The sequence below is a fragment of the Pelodiscus sinensis genome, chromosome 4 (genome assembly GCF_052426305.1).
Source record: "Pelodiscus sinensis isolate ZL-2025 chromosome 4, ASM5242630v1, whole genome shotgun sequence".
Classification (NCBI taxonomy): domain Eukaryota; kingdom Metazoa; phylum Chordata; order Testudines; family Trionychidae; genus Pelodiscus; species Pelodiscus sinensis.
Genome location: NC_143055.1, coordinates 122,720,066 through 122,733,538, shown reverse-complemented (window position 1 = coordinate 122,733,538; position 13,473 = coordinate 122,720,066).

Here is a 13,473-nt window from a genome sequence, read left to right as displayed (position 1 = left end):
ATAAAAAGTGTACAACAGTATAAATACAACAATGTAATCCCCTCATTACTAATCTAGACTACAAAAAAATTCTAACACACAAAGTCAAATTGAAAGGATAGTCTTGTGAGTAGACTAAGAAAAGCACAGTTCAGATTCTGGCTCTGTCATACAGGGGCAGATGACCGTTTTGCAGGGCCCTGGGCAGCATAATTCCGCGCCCCCCCCCCTTTGCCACGGTGCATGCGCAGTGACACCATGCGCATGCGCAGCGGCATCACGGCGCATGTGCAGGGCTTTCTGAAGCGCGGGGCCCTGGGCGGCCGCCCTGTTCGCCCTGCCCTATATCCGCCCCTGCTGTCATACTTAGCATGTGACCCTAGGCAAGTCACAATCTTAGCCTCACTTTTGCCAAAATAGGAACACAACTAAGGTGTTCCATAGATAAGTGAAATGATATTTGTGGGTAGTCAGATACTACACTGATGAGGGCCATAGAGATTGAAAGATAGTTGCAAAGGTTTAAGACTAACTTTGACTGACCACTGATTCATAAGAGAGGAAAGGAGATCATTGGTTTCAAGAAGAGCAGTTCCGTTAAAGGTAAAATATGGAATTTGCTAAGAAGATTTGGAGTATTTAATAGACTCATATTGGAAAAATTCGCTCAGGAAAATTTATTACATTGGTGCATTATTTACAACACAGCAGACTGACTAGCACCAGGTATATGAAAATATTTAACTTATTGTATAATTGGAGATATTGTAACACGGAGATATAACAAGCATTGGGGTCATAACAAACATAATTACTTGAGAGTATAAGAGCATAATCTGTCGTGTACTTGTAAACACTTGGCAATACAATACCACACTACAGAATTCTAGTAGTTTTTGTCAAGAGGTTAAAAAGGGGGTGTGTGTGTGAGAGAGAGAGAATTTTGTTTACATTTTTATTTGTACTTTTAATGGGGGAAAGTAATGCAACATAATCTCAATTTGATAAAACCGTCCAAGAGATTTTAGGAAAGATACAAAACTCTGCTGATTAATCTGTAGTAATACAGTAGCCTAACTTTATATCAGTTTGAAGAGGACATCACAGACCAAACATTGTTACCATTGTTACTAGTTAGCTGTTCAATGATCTATAAAGGAGTTTGGTCTTAGCCCAATTTCTAGTGGACAAGAATTCATATCAGGGCAGAATAGGAATAACAAATGAAATAATCTCTTATCCGTAAAATTGTTCCCTCCAGGTCTGAAGTATATTGGTAGAGCAGTGTGGAGAAACTTCCACTGTTGCTGCTGGTGTTGGACTGATTATGTCATCTGAAGAAGTGGATTGTACCCATGAAGCTCATGATACCATCTACATGTTTTGAAACAAAATACAGGACTATGTAGCACTTTAAAGACTAACAAGATGGTTTATTAGATGATGAGCTTTCGTGGGCCAGACCCACTTCCTCAGATCAAATAGTGGAAGAAAATAGTCACAACCATATATACCAAAGGATACAATTAAAAAAAAGGAACACATATGAAAAGGACAAATCAAATTTCAGAACAGAAGGGGGATGCGGGGGGGAGGAGGGGAAAGGTAAATGTCTGTGAGCTAATGGTATTAGAGGTGATAATTGGGGAAGCTATCTTTGTAATGGGTAATGTAGTGGTGTTTGCTTTCTAGGGACTTTGTTGAGAACCACGCGTAGAGTGTCGAATTTTAGCATGAATGACAGTTCAGAGGATTCCCTTTCAAGTGCAGATTTAAAAAGCTTCTGAAGCAGGATGCAGGTAATTAAGTCATTGAGACAGTGTCCTTTCTGATTGAAATGGCAAGAAACTGTTTTTTCTTTGTGATCCTGTCTAATATCTATTTTGTGGGCATTGATCCTTTGGCAAAGTGTCTACAGAAAACCCACTGACTCATACAGTTACCTACATGCTTCCAGCTCCCATCCAGCACACACCATACGATCCATCATCTATTGCCAGGCCCTTCGATACAACCGCATCTGCTCTAATCCCACTGACAGAGACCAGAAACTTCAGGATCTCTACCAAGCATTTATAAACCTCAACTACCCACCCGGAGAAATAAGAAAGCAAATTGAAAGAGCCAGACGAATATCTAGAAACCATCTACTTCAAGACAGACCCAAGAAAACCAACAATAGAACACCACTTGTCATCACCTACAGCCCCCAACTTAAACCTGTCCAACACATTATCAATAAACTACAGCCTATACTGGAACAGGATACTAAACTCCAAGAGACTCTGGGAGACAGACCCATAGTCTCCTATAGACAACCACCTAACCTCAAGATGATTCTTACTAACAACCATAGGACATACCACACTAATACCAACCCTGGTACCTTCCCTTGCAACAAACCCCATTGCCAGCTTTGTCCACATATTCACTCTGCTGATACCATTATTGGACCTAACCAAGTGAGTTATAAGACCAAGAACACATATTCCTGCGCATCCAGAAATATAATTTATTCTATCATGTGCCAAAAGTGTCCGTCTGCTTTGTATATTGGACAAACGTCTCAGACACTTCGCCAAAGGATCAATGCTCACAAAACAGATATTAGACAGGATCACAAAGAAAAAACAGTTTCTTGCCATTTCAACCAGAAAGGACACTGTCTCAACAACTTAATTTTTTCAAAGTAATTGTTAGCTAGTCCAATATCTTGTCTGGTAGTGCAATATTGCACTTGATAAGATATGTAGGTGTGACACTTCCCATTGGATTCACATTCATTCAGGAAAAACCTTGGAACCAATGCTCTCTCTTTAGTAGAGGTTGCACTGCTAACACTCTGGAAAGACAACATAACGAATACAGGCAGTCCCTGACTTACGCGGATCCGACTTATGTCGGATCCGCACTTACGAACGGGGCTTTCTCGCCCCGGAGGTCGAGGTGGCGGATTGCTGCCTGCGAGCTCTGGGGCGAGAAAGCCCCGTTCGTAAGCTGCTCCCGGTGCCCCTGGTCTGCTGGAGACCGTCTCCAGCAGACCAAGGGCACCGGGACTGAAGCTGCAGCAGCAGCGGGTTCCCGCGCTTCTGTGGCTTTGCTCTGGCAAAGCCTCAGAAGTGCGGGAACCCGCCGCTGCTGCGGCTTCAGTCCCGGTGCCCCTGGTCTGCTGGAGACGGTCCCCAGCAGCCCAGGGGCACCGGGACTGAAGCCGCAGCCGCGGCGGGGTCCCGCACCTCTGAGACTTTGCCAGAGCAAAGACTTTGCCAGACCAGGCTTTTGTTGTGGACCCTGGGGCAGAGCAGCTGGGGCGCTGCCAATTGGTCCTGCAGCGCCACTCTGGGCACTACTGGACCAACCCGGCAGCACCCCAGCTGCTCTGCCCCAGGTCCTGATTCAGCCACTGCTGGTCAGTTTCAGCAGTGGCTGAATCAGGACGCCTGGGGCAGAGCAGCTGGGGTGCTGCTGGGTTGGTCCAGTAGCGCCAAGGAGCGAGGAGCGGTGCTACTGGAGCAACCCAGCAGCACCCCAGCTGCTCTGCCCCAGGCGTCCCCAAGTCAGCCGCTGCTGAAACTGACCAGCGCTGACTACAGGAAGCCCGAGGCAGAGTTGCTCTGCCCCAGGCTTCCTGGAATCAGCCGCTGATCAGTTTCAGCAGCAGCTGACTTGGGGACGCTTGGGGTTCTTAAGTTGAATCTGTATGTAAGTCAGAACTGGCGGTCAGTTTCAGCAGCGGCTGAATCTGGACGCCAGTTCCGACTTACATACAGATTCAACTTAAGAACAAACCTACAGTCCCTATCTTGTACGTAACCCGGGGACTGCCTGTATAGCAAACACATTAGAAGACTTAGGACACGGAGTGCGGGAAAATATGAAAAATGTGGAAAGATTTGATATCCTAATTTAGAGTGTATCTAAAGTATACTAGCAAATGAAGCGGGGATTTAAACATCCCGTGCTTCATCTGAATAGAAATGGTCGCTGCTTTTTGCCAACGCAGCACTTTGCCGGCAAAAAGCGGCAGTCTAGATGGGGATCGGTCGACAAGGAAAGCCTTTTCTGACTGATCCCTTATGCCTCATTGCTGGCAAAATGCCACATCAGCAAAAAGCTGCGGACATTTTTATTAAAATGAAGCGTGGGATATTTAAATCCCCACTTTATTTGTAATAGCGATGTGCCTAATCTACATCCCTCTGTCGGCAGAGGGGTGTAGTTTAGACACACCCTTCGAGACTGTCTAGAACCAAAGCATGAAATCTAAACATTCCCAAACCTTGGGAAAATTCCACCAAGATCTAAAAAAATGTGTAGCTTGGATCCATCTCTACCCAATATTAACGCTGACAGGAAAGAGATATCTTGATGGCCAGACAACATTAGCTGAGGGAAAAGTCAGTTGACGAATCCTTTGCCACTGATAGCGTAAGAAAAAAGGTGATGATGCAATCTGGCATATCCTGTATTCATTCTGAATAATAGTTACTCCTCACTGTATCAGAAAATTTGATAGCCAGAACTGATTATTACAACTATTAAATAAATATTATAAAAAGACGTTAAATGCTTACAAAATGAAAAAAACAAACTAAATATAGATATCAGAGACTGGGGCTTCTTAACTCTGATAGCCTTGTACAAGAAGCTTCAGTAGAAACACAGTAGATTTAATTATTCAGAAAGCAGCATTATACAAGGAAAAAAAGAGAGCAAACATTTTGCAGAAAGATCAAATTCACACACAGGAATTCTCTCTATTATGCCTTAACAAACTGCAATTCAGAGGAGAAGAATGGAAGGAGAGTGGCTACAAAACTAAAAGAATGCATTAAAAGGTTTCATTGAGTTTATCATTGTGTGCACTGGGTCTTTAAACTGCCCAGTGCATTCACATAACAGAACTTTTGGTTGATAAATGTGTTCCACCGAGATGCCGCTCTATCCATCCGCGTCTTTGAAACAACATCCTAGTAGAAAGTATTCAGAAAGGAAGGAGAGTTGGAATATAACACTCAAGATACTTCAAAGGAGCAAGAAATGTTGGTGGAAGAAGCATCCATTCAATTCACATGACAGTTATGCCAAAAAAGTGTGGGAGAACTTACAGACGTTATAATTCTATATGAAACTGCAGAAGTCCCTAGTACACTAAATTAACTGGACAGCTAGTAAAAATCCTAGAAAGTCATTAATATACTATGTACATGTGAATTTTTAGATCACATGGCACTTTATTATTTGCTTTAACATTCACAAGGAAAGGAGCCATGGGTGAATTAGTAGTAGTGGGGCGTCCACACTACTGCTATTTTGAAATAACTATTTCAAAATAAGCATTAATCCTCATGGAAAGCAGGAGCTATTCCAAAATAACCAGCCCTTATTTCAAAATAACGGGTGTGGTATCATGGATGCTCGGCTTGTTATTTCAAAATAAGGGGAGTTACTTCAAATTAACTCCCTAGTGTAGACCAGGGCCTACAGTACAATCTGTCATGTGTAATGACTAGATTTCAGTTCTACAACACAGATAAGATGACGTGAACAAAACCAAAGATATTTTATATTGGCTTTCTTCATGCAGTTAACTTGTTTGGCATGAAATATCTCTGGGACAGTTACTATGCAAATACTGAGAATATACCCTTAAAATATAAAATCTAAGCCCCCCCCCCTTCCTCTCTACGATGTTGTGGAGCACACAACACGTGGATATTACGTGGGGGATGTTGTGCTCCCCCTCATCCAGGGAAGTCAGGAGGCACCTGAACTGCACCTTCAAGCACCCGAAGGCACATTTGGCCTACATGAGGGCCCTGGAGAGGTGGCCATTGAACAGGTCCTTGCTTGGATTCAGGTCTCCAGTGTATGGCTTCATCAGCCACAGCATGAGGGGGTAGGCCACATCCCTCACAATGCACAGTGGCATTTCAACATCCTTTCCAGTATTCCCCCCTTCCAGGGACTGCAGCTTCATGGGGCCCTACCTGCATGAGGAGGGCCCCAACAGTCGCCTTTCCAATGCTGAACTGGTTGCCCATGGACTGGTAACTGTCTGGCCTGGACATCTTCTAGACGGCAATGGCAGGTCGCATCTGGGTGTCCCATCGGAGGGCAGGGATGAGCCAGGCACACAGCTCCAAGAATGTCTCCTTCCTCCTTCGAAAGTTTTGGAGCCACTGTTCATCATCCCACCTCTCCATCACCAGCCGGTCTCACCAGTCAGATCTGGGTGTCCTGCCACCAGAAGTGTCGCTCCACAGTGGGGTGCGGTTGCAAGAGTATCACTCCTGCACACTGGAAGAGATCTTCCGAAAAAATTTCTTGCACAAGAGCACATCCACACACAAAAGCACATGGAAAAAGTGATGCACTTTTGCAAAAGAAAGCATCCTGACTCATTGGATGCTCTTTCACATAAAAGGCCACCCAGAACCAGTTCAGGCAGGGCGTTAGGTCACCAGTTGCTTCTGAGTGCTGATGCCAGAGCCTTGCAGAGACACACGCTTAAAGGGACCCCTGTGGACAGCTGTTTCTCTGCTTCTGCTGTGTGCTTGCTACCTCTTCAAGGGACAGCAAAGCTTCAGCAGTGCCTGCTGTGGTTGCCCTGGGTTTTTTTGGATGCCACAGCTTTTTCCCTTGTGCCATGGAGCTGCCCCTGGGCATGTGATGGCCCCATACGGCCATGCTGCCGTTTTTGCAGCACTTACTGCCAGCTGCCTTCCTGGTCCTGCATGACCTGGATCTCCAACTTATTCTGGGGACCCTCTCTGTGGCTGCAGCTGCTCCACTCTGGCAGAGGAGAGGTGTTTTTGGAGGCTCAACACCAGTTCGGACGGGTGGGACCAGCTGGGCATGGAGCACTGAGATCACCAGCAGTGGCTCCAAAATTTTCACATACAGAAGGCCACCTTTTTGGAGATGTGTGCTTGGTTTGCCCCTGCCCTCCGAAGACACAACACCCACCTACGGCCCGCAATCCCCCTAGAGAAGCAGGTCGCAATGGCCCTCTGGAAGTTCGCCAACCCCAACAGCTACCGGTTGGTGGGCAACCAGTTCAGCGTGGGAAAGTCCACCGTCGGGGCCCTCCTCATGGAGGTAAGGCACTCTCGGGCTGCAGTCCCTGCAGGGGGGAGGAGAATGTTGGATAAGGGAGACCCTCGGGAGAAGGGGGTTTGGTGTTGTAGTGGGGGTGGGGGGAAAGCCAGGGGCAGCCCGAGTCATTCGTGCGTCCTGGGCCCCGGGAGCGCGGCGCCACCCCCAGGAGTGCAGCGCTTGCATGGCCCTGCCCCCGGGTGCCCAGTGCATGCGTAGCCCCGCCCCCGCCCGGTCAGGCAGCCCCGCGCAGCGCCCTCTACAATGGGACACCCCAGGCAGTAGCCCGGTCAGTCCGTAGCTTGGGCTGGCTCTGAGGAAAGACCCATCCCCGGGGGCTTGTACCGTCCCGCCCTCACACAGCTGTGCTGCAGGGGGTAGGAGTGGCCTCATAGGAGGTGGATCCTGTGGTGTTTGGCGGGGACAGGGGAGGGGAGCAGGGCGGGCATCTCCCAAGGGCTCAGGCACACCCTCTCTCATTCTGTTTTGTGTGTTTCTTTGTCTCCTCCTGATGAGGAGGCTTGTCCGTCTGGAAGACCTTGATGTGACCGTTGCTGGATTTGCTGTCCTGGGGTTCCCCAACTGCAGAGGAGCCATAGATGGGACACACATCCCCTTCAAGCACCGGACCATTGAGTGACCCAGTACATTAATCAAAAGGGCTACTTTTCCATTGTCCCACAGGCCCTGGTTGACCATCAGGGACAATTTTTGTTGGGTGGTTGGGAAGAGCACGATGCCTGAACCTTTAGGAACTCAAGCCTCTACGGCAAGCTGGAGGTAGGCACATTTTTCCCCCACCAAGACTTTGCAGTCAGGGACATGCACATGGCACTGTGCTTAGTGGGGGACGTGGCATACCCCCTCATGCCACGGTTAATGAAAAGATACTCCGGCCACGTGGATCCCAGCAGGGAGCAATTCAATGCCCGCCTGAACCAAGCCTGTATACAAGTTGAGTGCACCTTCAGCTGCCTCAAGGCAAGTTGTGCTTCCTCACCCACCTGGATGTAGAGGAACACAACATCCCCGAGGTGGTGGCAGCATGTTATGTTCTCCATAATGTTGTAGAGTGGAAGGGGGAGGACTTCTTCCTGGGGTGGGTGGACAGACGCTGGCTGTGAAGGCCGTGCATTCAAGCAGCCCTGGACAGCTGCCATCTGCCATGCCCATCAGGCCGGAGTACACATCCAGGAGGCCCTGAAGGGGTTCTCTCAAAGACCCCAGTAACTCTTCCCAGGGCCTCCCCAATAGAGGCCTGTGGCTTACTGCTCTATCCGTTCCCCACCGTAACTCCTCCCTTTGCCCCTTCTCTGACCTCCCAATAAACACACCTGTTTGGTTTTACAAAAAAATGAAGTCTGTATTAATTAAACATTGTAAAAAGGTGAGCAGGGGGAGGGGGGATCAGAACTGGGAGGGGAAGGGAGGCGGCTCAAGGTGCCACCTTGGCTGCAGGGACTTCTTCGGGGTTGTGAGGGTCTGAGGAGCAGGGTGACAGGAGGGGGGGCTAGAGCGGGGTCAGAGTTGGCAGGGGGCAGGGCCATAGGCATCACTTGGGGAGGGGAAATGGGCATCACAGGCAGAGGGAGCAGAAGCATGGCATGGGGAGGGAGCAGAGGCATGGCGGGGGGTCAGGTGGAATGGGAATAGTGAAGGGGCAGGAGGGTGGAAGCCAGGAGCAGCGGCCTCAGGCAAGTGTGACATCATGTGCGACATGACACCACACATGAACTGCAACCAACCGTCCGCGGCCCAGAGGAGAAGGATGTCCTGGGTGCAAGGCCATCCCGGCTGCTGTCTCGCACATGCAGGAATGCCCATGTACTGTGTGTGGAACGCCTCAGTCTGTGTAGGGTTGTGCTTGCGCCCTTGTGGCTAGCCTGCTTCCAGCTGCCCTTCCCCCCCGGGGCAGGACATATGTGGCCTCCCAAGCCTGGGAGCAGGATCGTGGGCATGCTCAGGGGCTGCCAGCTGAGACCATGTGCCACACAGTAATGCAGCACATGGGTGCACATGCACGGACCACAGCACGCCTTCCACCCTGAGCATCCCACGAGACAGTTAAAACCTGTCCCCTGTGCGCCTGCCTTCCCAGCCCTGTGTGTGTGACAAAGTGAGACCACCCAGGCATCCAAGGAGGCCTGGGAGATGTCCTGGCTCCCTTGCATCAGCTTGATGGAGAGGGTCACAGTGCCCAGCCCCTCCTCCTCCTCCAGCGTAGCCGATTGGCCCTGGCCCTCCTGCTCCTCCTCCGGGTGACCTCCAGCCAGACGATGATGGGGGTCTCAACCCCGGAGTCCACTAGAATGAGTGGGGAAGCCATTTCCTCACCCCCCAGGATCTGGTGCAGTCCCTGAGTGGGACCTGCACTTGGTGGCCCAGACATATCCCTGGCGAAGCTCCTTTACTTTATTCCCAACCTGTTCCATGGTCCTCGGCGGGTGTCCATGCTCCGCAGGGACACGGTCATCTGGCCATAAATGTCGGCATTCCACCGCTTGGCCTGGGAATCCTGCAGCGTCTCCTCCTCACCCCACATCTCAAGGAGGGACTGAATCTCTGGACCTGACCATGAGGAGGCACGCTTCTTCATCCCCCTGGGTGGGGCCTGTGACCCCTGGGCCTGCTCCCTGCGAGGGACAGGGAGGACACAGGGTTGCGGGGGGCTTCAGGGATGGACATGGCTGTGGCAGGGAGAGCCACACAGTGAGGTGCTGCTCTGAAGGTGGCTTCCTGCCACAAGACTTGTCCACGGTGCCTGCAGCTTTAAGAGGGGCCAGGAGACAGGAACTAAAGAGTTGTGATTAGTTTGTATGGAGTAGCCACCAGGGCACCTGTGCTTTTTCCTGGAGGCCTCTTATTCCACACAAAAAAAAACCCTCCTCCCTGTCCACAAACGTCTTTTTGCAAAAAAGCTCTTTCGCAAAAAGGTTTCTTCCTTGTAGAATGAGGAATACCAATATCGCAAAAATCCCTGGCTGTGTCTACATTGGCACCCCTTTCCGGAAAAGGCATGCTAATGTAGCACGTTGGAATAGGCAAATCCGCGGGGGATTTAAATATCCCCCGCGGCATTTGCATTAACATGGCTGCCGCTTTTTTCCGGCTTGGGGAAAAGCCGGAGAAAAGTGCCAGTCTAGACGTTATTCTCTGGAAAATAAAGCCTTTTCCGGAGGATTTCTTATTCCTACTTTCAAGTAGACATACCCTCAGAGATGGACTCTTGGCAAGCAGCCATTGCTCTCCAGTTGCCCAGCTTTGGGGGCACTGCTGCTGCCAGCAGGAAGGAAGCTGTAAGGATAGCAATACAACATCCCCTGGCTATTACCTTGCAACTCCATCCAACTCCTATGAGATTGATCCCTCAGTCCACTCAATTTAATTATATTAGTTTGCTTTATTAAATAAAATTGTGTAGTAGTTTAAGTATGCCAGTCTTGATTGTGTCCTATCGTGGATCTGGCTTTGTCAATGAGTCTTCTTTATATAAGAACTTCACCAAAATATTAAGTATTCTTTTAAAAGATTATACACAAACTTTTGGGAGATAAAGCAACAGTTTTGGGAGGCTTTCAGGAAACAAAGTTTGGGAGCCAGTTCAAGGGAATTCTGAGCATGTCATAAGTCTAGGTACATATGCAAGTCCTGGTAAAGAGCAGAGTTAATAAGGAAAACAATAATTGCCATATATATCAACCAGATTTTAGTCACTGCAACATCAGTATAGATCTGGATAACTCCACTAAATTCAGTGAAGAAACCAATACTTGAATTTGTCTCTGTCTCTTAGGGGCTTTGTCATTCCAATTTATCTTAGGATAGAAAAGATTTTGCTTAATGTTCATTAAATTCTTGCTTCTGTACAGGGTCTCTCTATCCTTTCAGGGTTTTCAAATTACTGGCTATCTGATAGTTTCACAAGCCTGCGTTTTTGTTTTTTTGTTGTGGGGTTTTTTTTTTTTGCGGGGGGAAGGGGAAGGGGAAGGGGAAGGAGGACCATTCCATCCATTTAATATCCAGCTATCACCTTCACACTGATGCTTTCAGATCTCTCTTTCTCTGTTTGATCTTTTAATTTTTTTCACTGTCCAATATTGCCAAATATATGTCAGGCCTCCTGGATATCTTATCACTACCTCACATCCAAGGGGGGGCATATTTATTCCCAGTGTAGTGGCAGGAAACAGAGAGCAAAAGAGAATGAGAGAAATGTTAACAGTTCTTTGAACCTAAGAATTCCCTCTTTTGCTAAAAATGAATGCAGCTGAAACATATTTAGTGAAAATAGTAAAGTTATCAAGTTTAGACAATACTTGTGTATGTAAAAATGGGATGTAAAAATCACTAGGGATGTAAAAATCAAGTTTAATTGGTTTAAATGCTATTAAGAGGGGGTGGCCACTGTGGTTCCCGCTGGTCCCCATTTTTTGGGGGGTGGGTGGCAGCCCAAACTCCTCCCAGTCTCCTCTCTCCTAAAAGGACAGCCACTGCAGCTCCCCCTAGCTCCTCTCCTCCCCCACAGGGGCAGGCTGGGAGCTGGCAGAGCTGGAGGGAGGGGGGAAACAGCAGGGCTGGAGCAAGGCTACTCTCAGGTTCTGGTTAACCATTGCCCAGGAAGCATTACCCATTAAGGAAGATGCTAACCAGTTAGCCATTTAACCCACTAACTTCCCTAGTAAACACTAGGGATGTAAAATCTCATGTAATTAGTTAGAATAATAGAATCCTAGGGCTGGAAGATACCTCAGGAGGTCATTGAGTCCAGTCCCTTTCCCAAAACAGGACCAACCCCAACTAAATCATACCAGCCAGGGCTTTGTTAAACTGGGACTTTAAAACCTCTAGGGATGGAGATTCCACCACCTCCCTAGGTAACCCATTCCAGTGCTTCACCACCCACCTAGTGAAATAGTTTTTCCTAATATCCAACCTAGACCTCTCCCACTGTAACTGGAGAACATTGCTCCTCGTTCTACCATTTGTCACTACTCAGAACAGCCTCTCTCCATCCTCTTGGGAACCTCCCTTCAGGTAGTTGAAGGTTGCTATCAAATCCACCCTCACGCTTCTCTTCTGAAGACTAAATTAGCTCAAATCCCCCAGTCTCTCCTTGTAGCTCATGTGCTCCAGCCCCCTAATCATTTTGGTTGCCCTCCACTGGACCCTCTCCAATGAGTCCACATCTTTTCTATAGTGGGGGACCTAGAATAGCACACAATACTCCAGATGTGGCCTCAAAAGTGCCGAATAAAGGGGAATAATTGCTTCTCTAGATCTGCTGGCAATGCTCCTCCTAATGCAACCTAATAGTCTTCTTGGCTACAAGGGCACACTGTTGACTCATATCCAGTTTCTTATCCACTGTAATCTCTAGATCCTTTTCTGCTGAACTGCTATCTAGTCATTTGGTCCCCAGCCTGTAAGAATGCTTGGGATTCTTCCGTTCCCAGTTCAGGACTCTATAGTTGTCCTTGTTGAACCTCATCAGATTTCATTTGGCCCAGTCCTCTAATCTGTCTAGGTCACTCTGGACTCAATCCCTGCCCTCCAGCTTATCTACCTCTTCCCCTAGCTTAATGTCATCTGCAAACTTGCTGAGGGTGCCATCCATCCCCTCATCCAGGTCATAAATAAATATGTTGAACAAAAACGGCTCTAGAACAGATCCTTGGGACACTCTGCTAGAAACCATCCAGCAACCCTGTCATCGAGCTGTTAATCACTACCCTTTGGGCCCGACAGTTTAGTCAGCTTTCTATCCATCTTACAGTCCATTTTTCCAATCCATAATTGCTTAACTTGCTGGCAAGAATATTATGGAAGACTGTATCAAAAGCTTTGCTAAAGTCCAGGTATATCACATCCACCATCTTCCCCATATCCACAGAGCCACTTACCTCATCATAGAAGCTTGGTCAGGAATAACTTGCCCTTGGAGAATCCATGTTGACTATTCCTGATTCCTTCCCCTTTTCCAAGTGCTTCAAAATTGATTCCTTGATTTTTCCGGGGACTGAGGAAAGGCTGACTGCTCTGTAGTTCCCTGGAATGTCCTCCTTCCCTTGTTAAAAGATGGGCACTACATTTGCCTTTTTCCAATCATCTGGGACTTCTTCCGATCTCCATGAATTTTCAAAGATAATGGCCAAAGGCTCTGCAAAAACATTTGCTAACTCTCTCAGTATCTTGGATGCATTAAATCTGGACTCATGGATTTGTGTTTGTCTAGATTTTCTAAATAGGGTTCTTAACCCATTCTTTTTCCACAAAGGGCTGCCCACCTCCTTCCCACACTGCACTATCGCCTACAATTTTGCTTTTCTTTCTGCACCTTATATAAGGCTTCTTTAAAATTGCCAGCTCTCCTGAATTCCTTTTCCCTTCATGTAAGCA